The following is a 21092-nucleotide window of genomic DNA, read 5'->3' as shown; positions in this document are numbered from 1 at the left end:
TGTAGTCAATCTCAGATGACAGTTTCATTTTAGGAATCTGAGACTGTAGAATGTATAATATTATTCTTTATGTAGGACCAAGCAAGAGGCAGTGAAAGTAATGAAAGTCTGGGTTAGATGTTCTCTTAATGAGCTACTCAGATTTGCATTTAGGATTTTGCTTGCATACTCTAGCCTGTCTCCAAAAGCAATGGTTAATTCTGTGAGATGCATTTCCCATATTTGTGACTTCTGCTGTTTTTGCTTCTAGAGTATATTATTTGGTTGCATTTGATGATGATGAACATTCTAACTTTTTTTCTTAAAGGGTAGCTAGCCCACATGCAGTATTAATATAGTTAACAGTTTCTTTATTCGAAATGAATTCTTGAGTCTAATAAAGAGGTAAGAGCTGAAGGAAGTGGTACCTATTGGAACTGGTAAGTGATGGCAAGTAACCTGGGGGATCTTATAGAGATCACTGTGTGAGCTGGCCTTCTCTAATCATAAATGAAGAGATACAGTTCTAATAGCTTGAGTCTGAAAACCATTTAAAAGTGAGCAGAGAAGAGCTATATCATTTTAAAGCCCTCTTGCTTTCCAGTTCTCTGTTTATCTCACAAGGCAAAATGCTGCATATAGAGAAGTTTATTTATTTTTTTAACATTTTATTTTATTATTATTTTTAAGTATACAGTACATTGTATAGACATTTAAGTAGTTTATGAAACGATCCCCCTGATTACTATATCTTCCCTATGGCTCTACACAGAGCCATTAATTACTGCTGACTGGATTCCCTGTGCTGTGTTCTCCATCCCTGTGACCATCTATCAACTACTAACTTGTACTTCTTTAACCCTTAACCCCTTTCTCCCAGCCCCTCAAACTCCCTCCAGTCATCAGCAGCAGATTGTCCTCTATATCTGTGTTTGTTTTCGATTAGTTTGTTCTTTTTGTTCCTTAGATTATATATACATAAAATCAGTGAAATCATATGGTATTTATCTTTGTATGTCTGACTTATTTCACTCAGCATAATAACCTCTAGGTCCAACCATGTTGTTGCAAATGGTAAGATTTCATTCTTTTTAAGGATGATTAGTATTCCATTGTATACATAAACCATAACTTCTGTATCCAGTCATGTTGATGGACATTTAAGTTGCTTCCATATCTTGGCTATTGTAAATTGTACTGCCATAAACATAGAGGTGCATAGATCTTTATGAATTATTGTTTTGATTTTCTTTGGATAAATAACCCAGATGTGCAATTGATAGGTCAAAAAGTATATTTATTTTTAATATTTTGAGGACCCTCCAGACTGTTTTCCATAGTAGCTGTACCAATTTGCAATTCTTCCAACAGTGTATGAGGGTCCTCTTTTCTCCACATCTTCACCAACACTTGTTTTTTTTTTTTGATTTATTGATGATAGCCATTCTGACGTGCAAGATGATATTTCATTGTGGTTTTAATTTGCATTTCTCTGATAATTAATAACCTTGAGCATTTTTTTATATGTCTGTTGGCCATCAGTATATCCTCTTTGGAGAAATATCTGTTCAGGCCTTCTGCCCATTTTTTAATTGGATTGTTTGGGCTTTTTTGTTGTTGTTGAGTTGTACGTGTTCTTTATATATTTTAGATTTTAACTCCTTATCAGGTATTTCATAAGTGAATATCTTCTCCCATTCAGTTGGTTGTCTTTTTGTTTTGTTGAAGGTTTCATTTGCCGTGCAAAACCTTTTTAGTTTGATATAGTACCATTTGTTTATTTTTTTCTTTTGTTTCCCTTGCCCAAGGAGATATCTTTGAAAAGAAATTACTGGTAGCAATATCAGAGAGTTTACTACCTATATTTTCTTCTAGAAGTTTTCTTCTAGGGTCTTATATTTAAGTCTTTAATCCATATTGAGTCTGTTTTTGTATACAATATAAGAAGGTGGTCTCGTTTCATTTTTTTGCATGTATCTGTACATGCAAAAAACATTTATTGCCGAGCCTGTCTTTATCTCATTGTATATTTTTGCCTCCTTTGTTATATAGTAGATGAGTTATGAACATATTTTTGAGCTCTATTCTGTTCCATTGATCAATGTATCTGTTTTTATGCCAGTACCATGCTGTTTTGATTATTGTAGCCTTGTAATACGGTTTTATATCGGATAGTGTGATACTTTCTAATGTATTCCAAGGCAGTTTATTTTTTACAGCATTTTTTGCTACCCTCCTTGCAGAATCACGGACTCACTCTGGTGTAAGTGGCAAAAAAGCCAGAAATATTTTTTTGTACTCTAGACCTAAGTACTTTCTGGAATATTTTTCATTGAAAGTTTCTAACTTAGCACTATTATGGAATCATATGAACACTTGAGCCGAACTATGTCTTTTGAGTGCAACATTAAGAAGGATGAAAAATTCAAATTAGGCAATTAGATTGCAACTAATCAAGAGCACCACTTCAATCTTTTATGAATGCTTTATATATAGTGCATCAGACATTGAGATCATTAGTAACAATGTAATACTCTATTATCATTACAAGATCACCTTGATGATATTTGCCAAAAGTGACCATGTTATTGACCTACATTTTTAATAAATTGCATTTAGATATTATCTTCTCCCTTATTTACTGTGAAATAATTTCAATACTTTTGCCCTTACTCAGTGAGATTTTGCCTCAAATATATATATATATATATATATATATATATATATATATAATAGGTTTTGGTATTACTTGATTGATAAATTGGAGCCATAAAGTTAATTAAGTGCCAATCATAAAATATTGGAAGTTAAAGTTTCCTTTTGCTTTAATTTACCATACCATCTTCTCTAAAATAGGCTTTTGAAGTATTTAAAGCATATATCTTTTTATATATGGGTAATATATATTCATTATAGAAAAATTAGAAAATACAAATACACAGAAAGAAGAAAATCATATGTATTTTACTACATATATATCTTTTCCTAAGGAAGACTCACACTGCAATTACTTTATAATGTGCTTTGTTCATTTATCGATATATTGTTACCATGTTTATATGTCAGTAAAAAAAATATATATATATATACACACACACACATACCACACAAAGATGTATATTTAAAACTCTGTGTGTGTGTGTGTGTGTGTGTGTGGCACTATACAAATTAGAGAAAAGTATACTTCTCAAGTTGAGTAATTAGTGGGCATCATTATAGGGCACAATTCCTGCCCTATACCCAGTACCAAGGGTGGCATATGGAGACATATAGTCAATTTAATAGCTGTTGAATAAAGGAAGTCTTTGGGACCTTAGAAAATGATTTAACCCAAAGTGTGGGGACATAGATTTCTAGTTCCAGCTGGTAACCATGTATGTGACTTTGTATAAGCCATTTAAGCTCTCTGTGCCTCAGTTTCCTAATGTTATAACAGGATCGTTTTGAAGATTAAATGAAAGGTATATATAAAAATTTTGTGTAAACTGTAAAAAATACAATTACTATAAATTTTTTACAATGTGAAAACTTGAAATTGTGGACATTTTGTCTCAAAATGAGTGGAATATTGAGTAAAAATTGAATTGTGTTAAGCTGAAAGAGTCTTTGTAGGTGAAAATTCTACAGTCCTCTAGGTATGCTCATCTATAATTAAGACAGTCTTTATCAGCAGCATAGTTAATATAATGTTTTGAAGTTTCAAGCAGACTTTTAAAGAAACCAAATCCTTTATCTCTTGTGAATTACAAAATGAAGTCTTATATTCCCACCCTTGTGGCCCACTCCCACCCCACATGTGTCTCTTCTTTTCCCTTATATAAAGACTGTTTTGGACCTGCTTGTACCTATGTTTGAAGGATAATTTGCCCTTATTTGTTTACAGGAATTACAAGGGTGACCTTTATTCAGCTATCTCCTTTTTGATTCCCATAATTTCTGGATCTATCAAGGTATGTGCATTCTACACTAAAATTTACTTTGGAAATGGAACACATAGCTATACAATGAAAAGAATGGAATGTTCCACTGATTTATTTAGATAAATTTATTGAGTGCCATGTAAATGAAATTGCATTGTTTTAGGCTTTTAAAAACCTGTTTAGCGAATTATACAGATAAGCTTGTTTGTGTCTGTGCTCTGTAATTGTTACTTTTTATTTTTCTTTTTGTTTTATTTTATTTTATTTTTAAAAGTAAGGCATATATATATTTACCTTGTGTATTCACCTTCCATAGATTTCCTTCTGTCACCACATATTTAACCCCTTTTACCTCATCTATCTCCCCTCTCCCTCCCTACATAATTATTACTCTTTGAATGATTTAGTGACATTTTTCACATATAGCTACTAAAACCAAGGGACTCTTTCACTAATAGGAATATCTTCAGGGTACAAGAGAACAACAGTAACCATGAGGATGTTTGCAAAAGCATTTAATAGTTTTCATTGACTGCAAAGTAAATATGGCATTTCTGCTTATCAATGGAAAAAAATATTTCCATTCAGATAATTTTACCGATAAACAAACATTTGCCTCCTGAAATGAATGTTTTATTTTATTAGGAAAGTCTGTAGTAAAATATCAGTATTGTCACAGTATCGCATTCATTTATTGATTCGTATGCTCAACAAATATTTATTGAGCAACTACTTAGATATCTTTTCTTTTGGTAAACCTGCCAGTGTAGGTATCGTTCACCTGTGATATTGAGAAATTGGTTGCTTCTATATTCAGCCCATCTGTTAAATGGAATATGTGAGAAAATGTGGCAAGATGGGGGAGAATTTCAGATTACAGTTAATCCTTGAACAACACAGGGAATTAGTGCTACTGGCATACACTACCCACTCTACAGTCAAAAATTTGCACCTAATTGTAGGTACACAAAAATTACAATATACAGGACTTAAGTCAGAGCTCTGTGGTAGTGACCCTGAGAAGACTAGTTTTATTAGTTATCTTTTTCTGTTTTAAAGCCTCCCAGAAATTAAAATTTACATTTCATTGAACATGAGCCAAATCTAATTGAGGTTGATTATGGAAAAATTATCTCATTTTAATGGTTTGTATTACCACTAGGGACATTGCTGGCCAAAGCTGTATGGCCCGCAGGCAAAAATTATGATAATTAATATTTTTCCTATTATCATTACTGAATTTTTACAACTTGAACTTTGGATGGTGCTTTTTACAGTATAATGAAATTTATTGATAGTATACGTAAGTGTCATTTCGATAAACAACAAATTGGCTTAAAATATGTGTATAAATTCTGACTCCCCCATATTTAACTACAGTTGGCTCTTTGCATCCATGAATTCAACCAACCCCGGGGGTAAGAAGTGTTTTCTACCAAGGGCTGGGAAACTGCTGTTGAGAATGCAAAAATACCGTTTTCCCATTCGCGGTTGGCTGAATCTGTGTATGTGAAACTAGAAACTCAGGGATGGGAAGGGCTGACTTGATTTATTAAAAAATAATCCTTGCAAAGGGAGCCCATGCAATCAAACCTATGTTGTTCAAAGGTCAACTGTTTAAGTTACCTAAAAGACTTCCCTCATGGATCTAAATTATTGTTAAAAATATTGGTCCCCACCTATCCCCTCCATTGGCACCTATATCTGGCAATGCTACACGTCATTATTCAATGAAGAATCTTCATCCCAGCTTGTAAAAGAGTCAACAGGATGATCTGAATTCGTGGTAAGTCTTTGGAATCACTTGATACTTTCTCTAAAATATGTAAAATAATGAAATTACATAAGTGAAATCTTTAAAATCTTGGAATCTGCTTTGCCCTTCAAAAATATAGTACAAATACATTAAGGATTTTTAAAAATTGATTTCTAGTTAATTGAGATTAGTCCTTAATGGAAATTTAAATTGGATTTGTCAGTTTTAACTATACCATTCTTCTAGAGGTACTGCCTTTAAGGGAATATTATTGCCAAAAAGTTAAGATCACTATAGGGAAAAATTAAGATCAGAAAATAAAATGACAGATTAAAAAAGAATCTTACTGAGGAAGAAGGTTGAGATTTTTGCATATTGAATGATTTGTGAAAATAATTTTATGAATTTGGGAATTGTGAGTCTTCCAGTTATGTAATATTAACTGAGAGGTATTTTTTCATACTAAGAAGGTTAAATGTTTGAAAAACAATAGTCTTCTTAACATAATGTTCATGTCGGAATGGAATATAACTGCTTAACAGGCCAAAAGAATGTACACTTATGAAAATAATTTACTCTAAATATTAAAAAAATTCATAGAGCAGCTACTTTTCCTCCCTTAGAGAGATAACATGATGTAGTAGAAAAGCCCTTGCCTGTCAATCAGTAAACCTGGGCTCCACTCCCAGTCCTACATGAGTGATATGGTCCTCCTCAGGTAACTTCTCCACTCTGTTGTTTAAGTGGCCTAGTGCATTGTTAATGGAGCATTTATTTACTTTTTATCTTAGAGCAGAAGTGTATTGTAATACCACTACCAACCCCTCCCCAGGCACACTAGCATTGGCATTATACTAAATAGATTCAAGTGGAAGTGTAGTTAGTAGTCAGTCTCATTTTCCTCCTTGATACAAATGCTTAATTTTGAGATGCTGCTATGCTGCTCATGTGTCAGTCTCTTGAAGGTCAGCAAAACTTTTATGTTTTCTTTCTCTTGCAAGGTCAAGCATCTCTCTGTAACTTGGAACTAGCCAAGTGCATAACCGGATGGACTCCAATGCTTTCAATCTGGCACCCTTCATAAGCACTGAGTTTATATTAAAGTGTTCAAAATATATTCTCCTGCATCTACCTAACATAGCAATAACAACCTGGGCACAGGAAAGTACTTGGGAGCAAATAACCACTTGGAGTTAATGATCTGAGGGGCAGCTGAAGGACCATTGGCTCTTCCTAGTCAGTGTTTCATCGCTATAAAATGCCTGTTCCTGAGATGCCAAGCTTTCAATATTTTTTTCTCTCATAACATATTAAGTAGCGACCATAAATAATAACATTTAATACATAATAATAAGATGTGATAATGCAATAAAATATCAACAATTCTAGTACTATATATAGATGAGTATTCTGATCAAACCAAAAAAAATGAGTGATAAATGAAATTCATAAATCATAGTTAATTTAGAAATGACTTTCCCCATATCTATTTGAAATTCAATGTAAGTAAGAATTCATATGGTTTAGGGAACAGTTACCTTTCTTTTACTCCATTTTAGAAATAGTAAAAAATACCCCTGACATCTGTTTTAAATGGATTTTTAAAACAGTGTATATTGAGCCACCCTCCCTTTTTAGCACTTGATTCAGTTCTCAAGATATATACAGCTTGGAACTAAGTAACAAATACAACTCTATAGATGTTATTTTCCAGAAGAAGCATTTTACATTTATTTTTATTGTAACATATATTAATAAGTCTCTACAGTGTGTCGGGCATGATGCTAGGTCCTAGGGAAACAAAAATCAATGAGACATGGTTCTTAATCCCAAGATTATGGTAAAGAGGTAAAGACTGAACTGACCTACATACAGAAAATTAAAATAATCAAGTGTTGTGGTTATGGAATGCATATGAATTTATTTGCCCATGGCATTCATATTATTTTTCTAAATTAACAAAAAATCACATAAGGGAACCTACCTACTCAGTATGGCAATGAGATATATACTCTCAAGTAGCCTTCTTCCTCAAAAAATGTATAGGAATCATTGGTCATGGTAAACAGAATTGCCCTCAAATATGCCCATGTCCACATCCCTGAAACCTGTAAATATGTTTCATCACATGGCAAAAGAGAATTAAGAGTGCAGATGGAATTAAGGTTGCTGTTTATCTGACTTTAACATAGGGAGATAATCCTGGTTAACTGGATAAGCCAAATGTAATAACAACGGTTCTTAAAAGAGGAAGAGGGAGGCAGAAAAGGGAGAATCAGAGAGTTGGCAGCATGAGAACCTGGCCCAACATTCCAATGGCCACAAATCACAGAATAAGAGTAGCCCACTAGAAGTGAGAAAGGGTAAAGAAAAAGATTATCCCCTAGAGCCTCTGGAAAGAAATGTTGCCCTGATGACACCTTGACTTTAGCCCATCAAGACCCATTTCAGGCTTCTGGCTTCTAGAACTGTAAGATAAATCCGTGTTGTTTTATGCCACTAAGTCTGTGGTAGTTTACTATAGTAGCGATAGGAAACGAGAACACTGAGGTTTACCCAGCACAGAAAATTTGGAGAGGTCAGTAGTCATGATTGCTGAAAGGCATGGTTCATGCTGATCTTTGTGTATAGGAATATTTGTCTAGTGACCATTTTTCCTGGATATCCATATCAGGTTCCTCCATTAGGAGTACAACCATTTATGAGATCCCTGAAATACCTGGCAATTCTCTGTCACTCTGACCTCCAGTCTCAGGGAGAATGTAGCCTCTTTCCTTCTCCTTCTATGGACTACTTATGCCCCTTCTTCCTATCCCTTTGTCTCATATCCCTCTGCCTTGATGTTTAAGATGCAAGGTTTGTGGATAGGTGAACAGTGGAAAATTACCTTTCTTTCATGGAGCACCTACAGCAGTGAGAAAGATATATGCACTACTATCCTAATAAATTATCCTGGCATGGATTTTGCTGGCAACACAGGACTCTTCCTCTCTTTTCTTCCCTCCCCTTCCTTTTTTAGATGCTTGTAGCTTGAGTGCACCATCTTCAGTTCCATAGTGTCTGCCATTCACTATTGTCTTATTCCTTACTCACCTGACTTTTGTGTTATGAGCCTGGTCCTGTGCTGTAGAGGTTAAATGCATATGCTTTGAAGTTTAAATAGATGAGATGGTCCTATTCTGCCACATATATGCTGTACGACTTGGACAAGTAAATTAAGTATAAACTTCCTAAACTTCAGTTTACTCACTTCTAAAAGGGGGATAATAATTATACCTCATAGACTTTTGAGGATAAAAATGGCATGCACATGGCATATAAAGAATTTTGCACAATGCCTGACATATAACACAGGCATTGTCCAATAAATATTAACTACTACTCCCACCACAATTATTGTTACTATGAGTATACAAAAGGGGGATGGGTAATCAATTCCACCTAGTAGAATAATGATAAGCAGGTATCTGATAAAGGTTTCATGGAGAACAATACTAGTACCAGTACCATTCTGTAAGTGTGGACTGGTAGGGAGTAGGAAATAAGTTGATAGTATCTGATGAACAAGTAGTAGTGATGGGCAGATGTTCTAAGTTATTGAAGTAGTGGCACAGAAACTTCAAATAGCCTGATCTCTTAGAGGAATTGTAACCGTTGTCTTCAGCTAAAGAGTGATGTGCAAGGTAGGCATGAAAAGAGATGAGGCTGGAAAGGAAAGCTGGGGATAGAAGAAGAGGAACTATGTTATCCTAAGTAGCATCTCATTTCTGCTGCAGGCCAGTGGTTTTCTAACTCTATTTGTGAAATTTGAACTTTGGTGTACTACCCACTGAACTTGTGTCTTCTCTTGGGGACAAATTCACCTGCAAACAGTTCAAAAGCCACTTATGTAGGCATGGAGGGACTAGGGAAGGATTTTAACAATCACATTGGTGACATAGAGGGTTCACCATGGTGATAATATGGAGAATAGATTGGTGGGGTGAGACCGAAGGCCAGGAAATCGATAGGAGACTATTGTTAAAGTCCAGAAGAGAGATGATGAGGGCCAAGTGGTAATTAACAATGAGAATAACCATAAAGGCATAGATTTGAACAATGGTTATCAAACCTGAGTGTGTATCAAAATCACTTGGAGGGCTTGTTAAATTGCAAATTACTAGAGCCTACCCCTTGGTTTTTGTTTTAGTTGGTCTGGGGAAGGGCCCGATAATTTGCATTTCTAACATGTTCCCAGGGGACGTTTATGCCACTGGTCCAGGGACTACCCCTGAGAACCATGAGATTTGAGATATGCTAACTCTCTAGAACTGACAGGCATTAAATATGACATCAAATATGGGGAATAAGAGAAAGGTTTCTGGCTTGAGAGATTGGATAGATGTTGATACCATTCAGTGCTACTGAGATCAAGTTTAAGCTGAGTTGAAAAACTTTCTCATGACTCTAGCAAGGGAAGGTCAGCTAAAAATCTTTAAGGATGATTTTTAATAACATCCTAGGTCTTGTACTTTTATACCAGTTTCTTCCACTCCTACTCCACCCCTACCCCTACTCCCTTTATCTGCCATGATGCCATTCACTTGTGGGAACTGAAAATACAGGTGGGGTGGGGAGGTAGGAAAATGAGTTCCATTTTATACCTGTTGAGTTTGAGGAGCCTATGAAACTTCTAATTGAAATAATATAAAAAAAACATGCAAAAAACTTGGGCTTTATTTTTTGTTTGTTTTTAATTTGAGAAAAATTTGGTCATCTTATCTTTATGTAAAATCAGAATAGTCAAGATATAGGTCCAGACACAGTTAGATTGAGTTTTCATGTAGTAACTTCCTGTATATTTGCAGTTAATTCTATAAGGATTTCTGAGTGTTAAATTTGCTCATAGCTGACAGTCATCTTTTTTATAGTATAGATCAGTGAATCCAAACATGTGCATTTTTAAATTCCCCTTGAACACTCCTATGACCTAGCTTTCTCTACATTACCACTTTACCAAAAGGAAAAATAAAAGTATGGCAGAATATCAATGCTGTTAAGAAGGGGAGATTAAGAGAGTATCATGTAGGTTGTCCTTCTCTCTCTCTCTCTCTCTCTCTCTCTCTCTCTCTCTCTCTCTCTCTCTCTCTCTCTCTCTCTCTCTCTCTCGTGTGTGTGTGTGTGTGTGTGTGTGTGTGTGTGTGTGTGTGTGGTATACTTCAATAATGGCCAGATTTTTCATCAATGCTACAAGCTCTCTAAGGTTGAAAATAGGCAAAGAAAGATCTTACAACAGGATAAAGTACCTATATGCAATGCTAAGATGAGGAATGAAGCAGAGTCTATTAGACTTTAGAGAGCAGTAATCATGAATACTAAACAAAAAGAATTAAATGGATAGGCTTGATTTTGTTGAAGGAGGATTGCATAGGTGAGTTATTCTTTTCTGGAATACAGTATATCCTTACAGAGTTAAATAGACAGGAGAGAGAGAGACAAAGAAAGACAGAGAGAGACAGAAAGACAGAGACAGAGGCAGTGAGACAGAGACAGACAGAGAGATTGATTCTCAATTCACTTGTCAGCTTATAGTCCCATGAAATTGTATAATCATCTAAATGTGGGGGCAGAAATATGGTATGATGATCAATTTTAACCATTCACTGCCATAAAATTCCTTGAAAAGACATTTACCTGTGCTATCATTCTCCTTTGGAGTCTACTAATCTTAATGAATAATTACATACTCATATTTCATTGATAGGACAGCCACTAATACATTTCCATAGGAAAGGTGTATAAGGAACCTTATCTTGTAGATTCCATTAATTTTCCTGTAGCATTTAGCGCCCATATTTTAAGGAAAATGAAAGCATTACTCTATTCTAGCAACACACACACATGGAAAGAGAGGAAAAAACAATCATACAATTGAAAACAAAGCCTTGTTAAGTATTTATAGATAAGACAATCCTAAATGCATCCATGTTTGCTAACAAGAAGACCAACATTGAATGTTTAAGAAGTGGGATTAGAGTTCATAGAAATGGCTTTTGTGGTTTTGGGGAAATATCTCTGAGATCTCCCTTGAGAGTGTTATTTCAGCCTCATGATATTGCTAACCTGACAGCTGAATGCAGCAAAGTGTCTTTTGGGTGAGTCCAGCCTTTCTCACCTTAATAACTTAGAAATTACTATTTATTCAGCCTAACATACTTCAAAGCATGTTGAGAATCACTGTATATTCTTTAAAAAAGTAAATAAAAATTACCAATGAAAAAGATTCTGAAATAAATGCAAAAGGGCAACATAATCTGAAGTAGTCATAGTCTTTTCTATAGGGTAGATGTTGAATTGGTGACCTTCAAATATTGTCCCACTTTGAAAAATGTCAGATGAAACTATTCAACTTATATGATTTTAAATACTGTTTTCTGAGAACATGTCAACAACTTATTTTGTCCCAAGCTCATCTGCGCTACTGCATTTGAACTTTAATTTTAAAAGATACACTATAAGCGGCATGGCTGACTATCACTGTGTGTAATAGATAATTGATTTTGTTCTCTACATATTCTCAAAATTCTTACCTGGTTAAATAGTGTATGATATAAGCCCTCAATTAAAAATTAATGTAAACAATATGAGTTTTTAATGCCCTTCCTAATTCTATTTCATTTTATACATTGCTTGTTCAAAAACTCCCTGATTGATTCTTGAATATTTTGTATACTATGTATGAATACAAAATGAAAGATGCACTTGTGTGCATTCGCTCATCCAAGTTTCTACTACTTACTATGTGAAGTGAATGGTACCTATGAGTACTAATTTGCATCAAGCTTAAGATTTTAATCATAAGAGAGCACATGAAGTTACTGTTCATTTTATTGTTGACAGTTGTTGAGGAGGCAGAGGAAAGAGCTTAAAGAAAAATGATAATTCTAAGACTGATTTTCAGTTAAGTACATTTTTGTAAGTCATTTTGTTATTTGGTAAGTACACAATGATTATTCCTTGAGACAGTTGAAATATTCATTAGGAAGAGAAGTGAGGAAATCACAGTACTATTAAAGAATAGCAAAGGAGGGAGAGGCATGTCAAGAATATTCTGACCTCAGGCGAAATCAGAATTGAAATTGAGGAGGACCACCAAATGCAAACCTTTTAAAGGGTTATTTCCATAAAGTCTGAGGAAATTTTGGCCTCCATTAAGATTTTTGTCCCTGAGAGCCTAAACTACAAGTGTGGTATCTGCTTTATCTGCAGAATCATTGTCTTGGGAGCTGAACATCCTGCTACATTTGAATAAAAATGCCTACTTCATTACTGATGGGAACACAGAGTTCTATGTATCAAATAATTTACAGTGGAGCTTACTAACAGGGTTATCTCATAAATTAAGGGCCTGTTTGAGGAATACTAGTTGTTAATGTGTTTAGTAGCAAATGAAGTATCTTGTGCCTTCAAATTCTAAGAAATCTACCAAATGAGTGCTGTATATTAAAAAAAAATGTTCTCATAACTTTAGGTATATTGGAAAGTGATGACATAGAAAATAGAATTCTTAAGCATCAACAATGCCATCGTTTTTTTTTTTTCTTATGATGGGATACATAGAGCTGTGAAATGCAGAGCTGCAGAGGATTTTGAGAAATTAAGGCTCTAGACTTCTGCTTTCAAGAATGTGAATGTCTACACAAAGGGTAAGGGAGTCATATTGTTAAGTCCTCACTTAATATCATTGAAAGTTTCTTGGAAACTGTGACTTTAACCAAAACAACATATAACTAAACCAGTTTATTACAGGCTAATTGTTAGACACAAGAGTTAAATTCCTATGGAACATTTCTGGTCACACAAACATCACCAACTTCTAAATAAAGACCTCAAACACTTCTAATATTAAACTTCGAAATTAATGTGAGCTATACATCAATTTAAGAAAGATGAATAAAAACAAGTAAGACAATTCTTTTCCAGCCCAATTATTTCATTTTGAGGTTGCAGGTGGCTGGAGCCTATCTTGACAGCTCAGGGTTCAAGGCAGAACCTACTCTGGACAGGTTGCCCCCCATCACAAGGCGCACTCACACCTGCACTCACTGAGGCTGAAAAATGTAGATATGCCAGTTTCCCTCATGTGACACATCTTTGGGATATGGAAGGAAACCAGAGCGCCAAATAAAACCCATACAGACATGGAAGAATGTACAAACTCCATACAGACAGCAGTCTCTGCCAGAAATAGGCTTTTTTTCATATCAAACTTATAAAGATTTGACATTATTTGAGGACTGCTGTACAGAATTCTTTTTTTTAAATATAAGGAAAACAAAGTTTAATAACATATACACATCCTGTATATATGGAGGATACCCAGTAGCTCCCAGAATTCTTTATTTAGCAAACATATATAGCATTTATGCCAGGCACTGTTCTAAGCACTTTACAAATATTAACTAGGCACATTTGCTATGACACAGTTTTTCCCTCTTACTCTTTCTTTCTCTTATCCCTTATTTTTCCTCTAGATATCTTGTCTATTTCCCTTTTCTACTGTTTGTTTCTTAGTTTTGTCACTAGCCCTCCTTAGCATTGTTCCAGGCTTTTTTGGTGCCCTTCTGTGTAATGAGGTTACTGAACTCTAATGTAAGTCTTTTTTTTTCTCAGAGATTTTAAGAATGCCATGGAATTTAAGTCAATTTTTTTATAGAAATCAAAATAGATTGTTTTATCATTTTGCCTTCATCTCTGTGACTTGTCATTTTATCATGGAAGGAAATAAAATTGGTTGAGAATATTTGATATCCACATAGCACTGATGGTTACTTTCAGTGTCATAAGGTCATTTCTTTAAATGGTAATACTTTTGAATAGGACTGGAGTTGGAAAGGGGACTGCATATTGACTATTCCTTAAATAATAATTTCCTATTTTAAATTTCCAGTTTGCCAAACCACATGAGAATCTACTCTTTTTCCTCTTTTTCTCATTTTTGACATTTGCCAAAGAAGATGAATGTATTTCTTTGTTTTATGTTTTTTTTTTATTCTTGAATTTTTATTTTTGGTTTTATAACCTTAGTAGGTCTTTATAAAGGACTTCGCCTTGTTCTTTCACTTTTCTGTTAGGACATAGATAGTCTTATGTGACTGCGTGACTGGCATACTTGTATGTTAAACAATGATAGAAAATTCAGTTTTTAATCTACTTTAAAGAAATTATGTAAACTCTTCTATGTGTTGCTTATTGACAAGTGCACATATGTGATATAGCAAGTTAGGAGCAATAACTTTATAAAAGCCAGTAATTGTTCTATTCATTTTACACCTGTTACCTCATTTAATTCCAACAATAACCTTGTGAAGCCGGTACCATTATCATCTCCAGTTCTAAAGTTTAGAAGACTGAGGCCAAGAGAGGTTAAGTAATTTGGCTAAAGTTAATAGGAAGTGATATGGCCAGTATTCAAACAGGGTTGCAGCTACGATTTTCCCATAGCTCCATTTGATACTAAATTTATTAATAGGATAAATTTGGTTTTTAAAAATCTTACTTGTTTTTCTTGTTTAGGTGCCAAAATTTAGGAATTTCTAAATTAAGCCATGTGAATCTTATATTGGACCATTGGATATGGCAGATAAATTTCAGACACTTGCACAGAGAGTGCCCTTATTATAGAATACCTCAATTAAACGATCCTAATGTGACCTCTCTAAAGTACAATACATGTGAGTATATTCTGAAATATAGTCTCGAAATGTTTTCAGTAGCCAAAATAGATAGATGATAGATGATAGATGATAGATAGATAGATAGATAGATGGATAGATAGATAAATAGATGATAGATAGAAATAGATAGATGATAGATAGATAGATAGATAAAGTAAATCAGAGGAGCCTGATTTTCTGGTATCTCTTAATCCTTTACCCAACCCATACCCCCATTCTGAGAGGAATCTGTTTGTCTTCTCTTAGTCTGATGTCAGTATTGCTAATTCCCCATGAAGCTTCCTTGAGTAAAGAAAACAGAGATTTCTTCCTGGTTTATTTACTGTTTGCTATACTCAAACTGTTCTTCCTCTACCTTTCCTTCCTCAGGAAATGGAAGATTGCATCTACCATTATGACTCTTAACTGCTAATTTTTATATAAATGATTAAAAAAAACCTTTTTCTTACACTGTAGTCCTGTATCTACATCTTCCTATCACATATGTACACTTGAATATTCTGCTGATATCTGAAGCTCATTTTCTAAGCTTTCCAGGCTTAAAGCCTGGAGATTTTTTTGTACCCTTCTTGCATTTTGCTTTCCATATGTAATCAAAATAGATTTTATCACTGTCCCATCAGTGCTTCAGAATGACTTTCACTTCCCTCCTTTCTTTTTTGTACCATTGCCACAAGCTTTAATTCTAGCTTAGACAATTTAACATCTTATTCATTGATACCATATTTAAGTTTAGTATATTCCTTTCAAAGGCATATAGTTTAGGTTATGTCTGAGAGACCATCTAGTATGGCTACGTTATAGGATGTTTAGAAAAACCATTTCGGAAGAAAAGATTGGAGTAAAAGGCCAGCTTCCTAGCTCCTCACTGATCTTCCAAGTTCACTTAGTTTTCTAGAGGATATATATCCTTGAACATTTTCTACAAGTGGTGAAGGCCACGGGGTGGTAGAGATGATCTACAACAGGAACTTGTTGTGGAAATATATTCTTTTTTGCCATGAAATTTTCAGAATCAACTTATTCAACTGTCCTGTATATTCGAGACAGTAATTTTTTGGGGTCCTTTTCACTTGCATATGTATTAAAAATGATGAGATTGTCTTGATTCATTTTATGACTTATTAAAATAGAAAAAAAATCCCTAATTATGCATCTGAAACTGAAGTCTTACAACTCACAGCTGTGGGTAGCAGCACAGGCCACTGACACTGTATTGCATTCAGTCTTGAATACCAGAAACTTCAGCATGTTTGGAAGGTGGACCTCATTTTCTTGTGTATGTTTTCACATCTCAGTGGTGGATCTGTTCCCTCAGGCAATGAGAGAATTCACCAATTCCCTCCTTTTTTATGTCCACTCCCCAGAAACTATAAAATCTACTCTCAAAAAAGATGCTATAAACTGTCACTTTAAGCTCTGTGGGATGTTCTCACAGTGATGTTTGTATTTTTTAAAAATATATATATTTTTAATTTTTCAGTTATAGTTAACATACAATATTATGTTAGTTTCAGGTGTGCAACATAGTGATTACGATGCAGGACAGGGCAAATTCCTCTGAATGCCCATGCACCAAGAGAAAGAGATTCCTTGACTGCGCACAGGAAAGAATTCAAGTGCATAACAGAGTTAGACAAAAAAGGAAAGTTTATTAGAGAAGAAATAATGCTCCGTAGACAAAGCATGGTCTTCTCTCAAAGATAAAAAGTGAGAGAGTAAAGAAGAACAGAGAGGGAGAGGGAAAAGACAATGAGAAGGACAAAGAAAAAGATAATAAGAGGGACAGAGACAAAGACCAAGACAGAAAAAGAAAAGGCAAAAAAAAAAAAGCCCCAAGTGTCGGCAAACTGAGTTTATATGTCATTCTTTAGTTTCTGTGAATAACAGTTTAAAGACCTTGTTTACCTATTTTCCTTTGATGACATGGACATACAGTGTGAAAGAATTAGGTATGTGGTGAGAAAGCCTACTGCCAATCTTCAGCCTTTCATCTTAGGTTCTTTATGATTTTAGGCATAGGGAATAAATGATTGTGTTTATTTTGTGCAGGGTGCAACTAAAAGACTGTTTTCTCTTCATGGTATGAGTAAATGGTTTGTTAGTAACCCTAGCAGAAATCTTCCTTTGCTACATATGTTCCCAGTGATCTGGCCTTAGGGCTAATCAGCACATTGCAGTTTCTGAATATAGCTTGATTTAACTTTTAGTTCTCTTGCCCCCTCCCTACATTATTTAGACATTGTGAAACTTACAGAGTGTTCACCCCAATAAGTCTAGTACCCATCTGAAACCATTATTATTATTCATACACACACACACACAATTTTATTTATCTTCTTTTAAAAAAATAAGTCCCTTTAACATTACTTGTAATACTGGTTTGGTGGTGATGAACTCCTTTATATTTTTCCTGTCTAGGAAGCTCTTTTTCTGTCCTTTGAATCTAAATAATAACTTTGCTGTAGCATGATGTTGGTTGTAGGTCCTTAATTTTCATAACTTTCAATATTTCATGCCAATACCTTCTGGCCAGCAAAATTTCTATTGAGAAATCCGATGACAGTCTTATGGAAGCTCCCTTGTAGGTAACTAACTGCTTTTCTCTTGCTGTTTTTAAGATTCTCTCTTTGCATTTAACCTTTGGCATTTTAATGATGATGTGTCTTGGTGTTGGCCTCTTTGGGTTCAACTTGTCTGGGACTCTCTGCATTTCCTGGGCTTGTATGTCTACTTCCTTTGCTGGGTTAAAGTTTTCTATCATTATTTCTTCAAATAGATTTTCAATTCCTTACTCTCTCTTTTCTCCTTCTGGTACACCTATGATTAGAATGTAAGTACGCTTGACATTGTCCTAGAGGCCCCTTAAACTGTCCTAATTTTTTGGGGTTCTTTTTTCTTGGTGCTATTCTTACCGGATGTTTTCTGCTACCTTATCTTCCAAATGGCCGATTCAGTCTTCTGCTTCATGTAATCAACTGTTGATTCTCTCTAATGTATTCTTTATTTCAGTTATTGTTTTCTTCATTTCTGACTGGTTCTTTTCTATGTTTTCTATCTCAATTTTTATGTTTCCTATATCTCTGTTGATGTTCTTATCTCTTTGTAGAAGGTGTCACTGAAATTATTGAGCATCCTCGTAACCAGTGTTTTGAACTCTGCATCTGGTAGATTGCTCATCTCCATTTTGTTCACTTCTTTTTCTTGAGCTTTGTTTTGTTCTTTCATTTGGGACATGTTTCTTTGTCTCCTCATTTTGGTTGCTTCCTTGTGTTTGTTTCTGTGTATTAGGTAGAGCTGCTGTATCTACTTGTCTTAGCAGAGTGGCCTTATATAATAGGTGTCCTGTGGGACTCAGTAGCATAGTCTCCCTTGTCACCTGAGCCAGGTGCTCAAAGTGTGTCCCTTGTATGGGTTGTATGTGCCCTATTGTTGTAATTGAGCCTTGGTTGCTGTTGACTCATCAAAGGGAGGGATTGACCCTCAGACTGATTGGTTGTTAGGACTGGCTGTGACTACAGTACAAGAGCTTTGGTGCACTGACTGACCCTATGGAGCAGGATTCACCTGCCAGTCTGTCATTTGGGTGTGTCATTCAATGCTGTTTGCATTTTAACCAAGAGGATAATAGACTTGCTTAACTTAAATAACACATTAGAATTTCCTGGTATCTACTACCTCAACATGAACAGAAAGTCACTGATAACATTTCATAATCTTTTATCTTGCCTAAAATATTAAACTACATGAAGTTTGCTATTTCTTGCAACTGAAATGAGAATATATACCTAGATTTTTATAATAAAAACAATATGAAAGATTTGATTCTCCATTCTATTTTCCACACTTATTGTTTCTCTTTATAGTAATGAATAGATAATATTTTAGCTAGAGAGAAAAAAGAGAATGAGAACAAAACAAAACAAGACTGAATGAAGAAATGATTTTCTAAGACTTGGGGTTTTTCCTTAATTTTGGCTTCTCCTATACATTGCTGAGTTGAAGAAATCGATTTTTGATTGGGAAGGAGATTGTTAAGGTTTTGAATAGAGACTTAGCTATTGAAATTACTGTATTTTACGTAACCAACTTATCATGGGCTCAGGGGGTTTAATTTTAAGATAAGACTAAATCTATTAAAACTATCTGGGGGTCAGATATAAAATAGTTTAAAAGCAAAACCATAGCCTGACTGAGTAGTAAATTAAGGAAGAAGAAAATAAGTCTGATTTATACCGGCCATGTGTGCCCACCATTGCCAGTTCGTTAGTCATTTCTTTGTAATTGGATTTTTGAATTATTTTTTCATCTGGCATCCTTACCATCTTTAAAAGGAATGTGATCATTTTTCAGCTTCATGCATTGATGAGTAGGTACACAGCTCTCACTGTTATTCATTTGCATCAAATTTTTGTCACTCTCCTGAAAAATATGTGACAAAATAGAATTCAGTATGTTGTGTTTTACTTCCTCAGTTGAAAACAGTTTCATCAAGGGGTACACTAATACCTAGTGTTCATAAATAGAAACAGATTATTTCGGTGTGCAAGTATGTCTGTGGTGTATTTGGCTGGACACTAGGTACTGAAAGGGAGTAAAAACTGGTAATATATCTTCTTTTCTCAAGGTACTTATTCTCTAGGATGAGAAACATTATCTGTGCACATCCAGGATATATTGGTTTTCTATGGCTCTTAACAAATTATCACAAATTGAGTAGCTAAAAACCCCACTAATTATCTTACAAATTCTGTAAGTCAAAAATCTGGTCACAGCATATTTCTCTGCATGGAGTCTCACAAGGCTGTAGTCAATGTGTTAACTGGGCTCATTCTGATCTGGAGGCTAAACTGGGGAAAAATCTACTTCCAACTCCCTTATGTTGTTTGCAGAGTTAATTTCTTTGTAACTGTAGAATTCACGGCAGCATGGTTCTTCCAAGCCAAGCATGGACAAAGAGGGAATCTCTACTGATTCAAATTTCTGTGTTCAGAGATGGCCCGTACTTTCTTTTAAAGGGTTTTTCTACCTAGGTCTAGCCCACCCCAAGACAACCTCCCTTTTGATTAAGCTGAAGTTAACTCATTAGGGGGTCCTAATTACACCTGAAAAACATTTTGCTTTTCCATATTCTATTGATTAGAAGTAAGTGATAGATTTTGTTCACACTCAAGTGGAGGGGATTACATAATGGCATGACTTGTTGTGTGTTACTCTAAGGTGTGTTTGCCACATATAGCAAACACTAAATACAAGCAATGACAATGCAAGTACCTTGGTACAGACACAAAATCTAAAGGAAAAGTGTGCAAAAGAACTGAGGGAACATAGAGAAAACAGGCGATCCTTTCATGGGGGTAGCTCATATTTTCAGCAAAAATTTACTGTACACTTACGATATCCCAAGGCCCTGTGTTAGGTTACTCTTGAAGACACACAATGTTCAGTTCCAGAAGACTGCAGAACCCTATTAGGTGTATTTGTCTGAAAAAGAAATACAAAAGAAATAGACAATAATAAGTATTTTTTATAATCATGAATTTCTTATATCTTGCTGCAGAAATGCAGTACAGACACACATATACACACATACACACTTGTGAATAAAGCAAAGTGAGTTTGAGTGTAACAATCCGCAAATATCTCCCGATACGAAATTGTTATAGCTTATTCTGGTTTCTTTATTTACTTTGTAAAGAAGGTAGACAGTTGTAATGATCA

General features: G+C 34.8%; 1 protein-coding gene across 6 annotated transcripts in view; it reads left to right on the top strand.

Moving 5' to 3' along the window:
• Positions 1-21092, top strand: part of TENM1 (teneurin transmembrane protein 1) — a 995735-nt gene that overhangs the window by 18093 nt on the left and 956550 nt on the right. For all 6 annotated transcript variants that reach the window (XM_036227172.1, XM_036227175.1, XM_036227174.1 and 3 more), the window contains one exon: positions 3863-3929. The gene's annotated coding sequence lies outside the window, so the exon portion shown is untranslated. The remainder of the gene's footprint in view (positions 1-3862; positions 3930-21092) is intronic.

The sequence above is a fragment of the Rousettus aegyptiacus genome, unplaced genomic scaffold (genome assembly GCF_014176215.1).
Source record: "Rousettus aegyptiacus isolate mRouAeg1 unplaced genomic scaffold, mRouAeg1.p scaffold_m13_p_9, whole genome shotgun sequence".
Lineage (NCBI taxonomy): Eukaryota > Metazoa > Chordata > Mammalia > Chiroptera > Pteropodidae > Rousettus > Rousettus aegyptiacus.
This window is presented reverse-complemented; position numbering and strand designations above follow the sequence as displayed.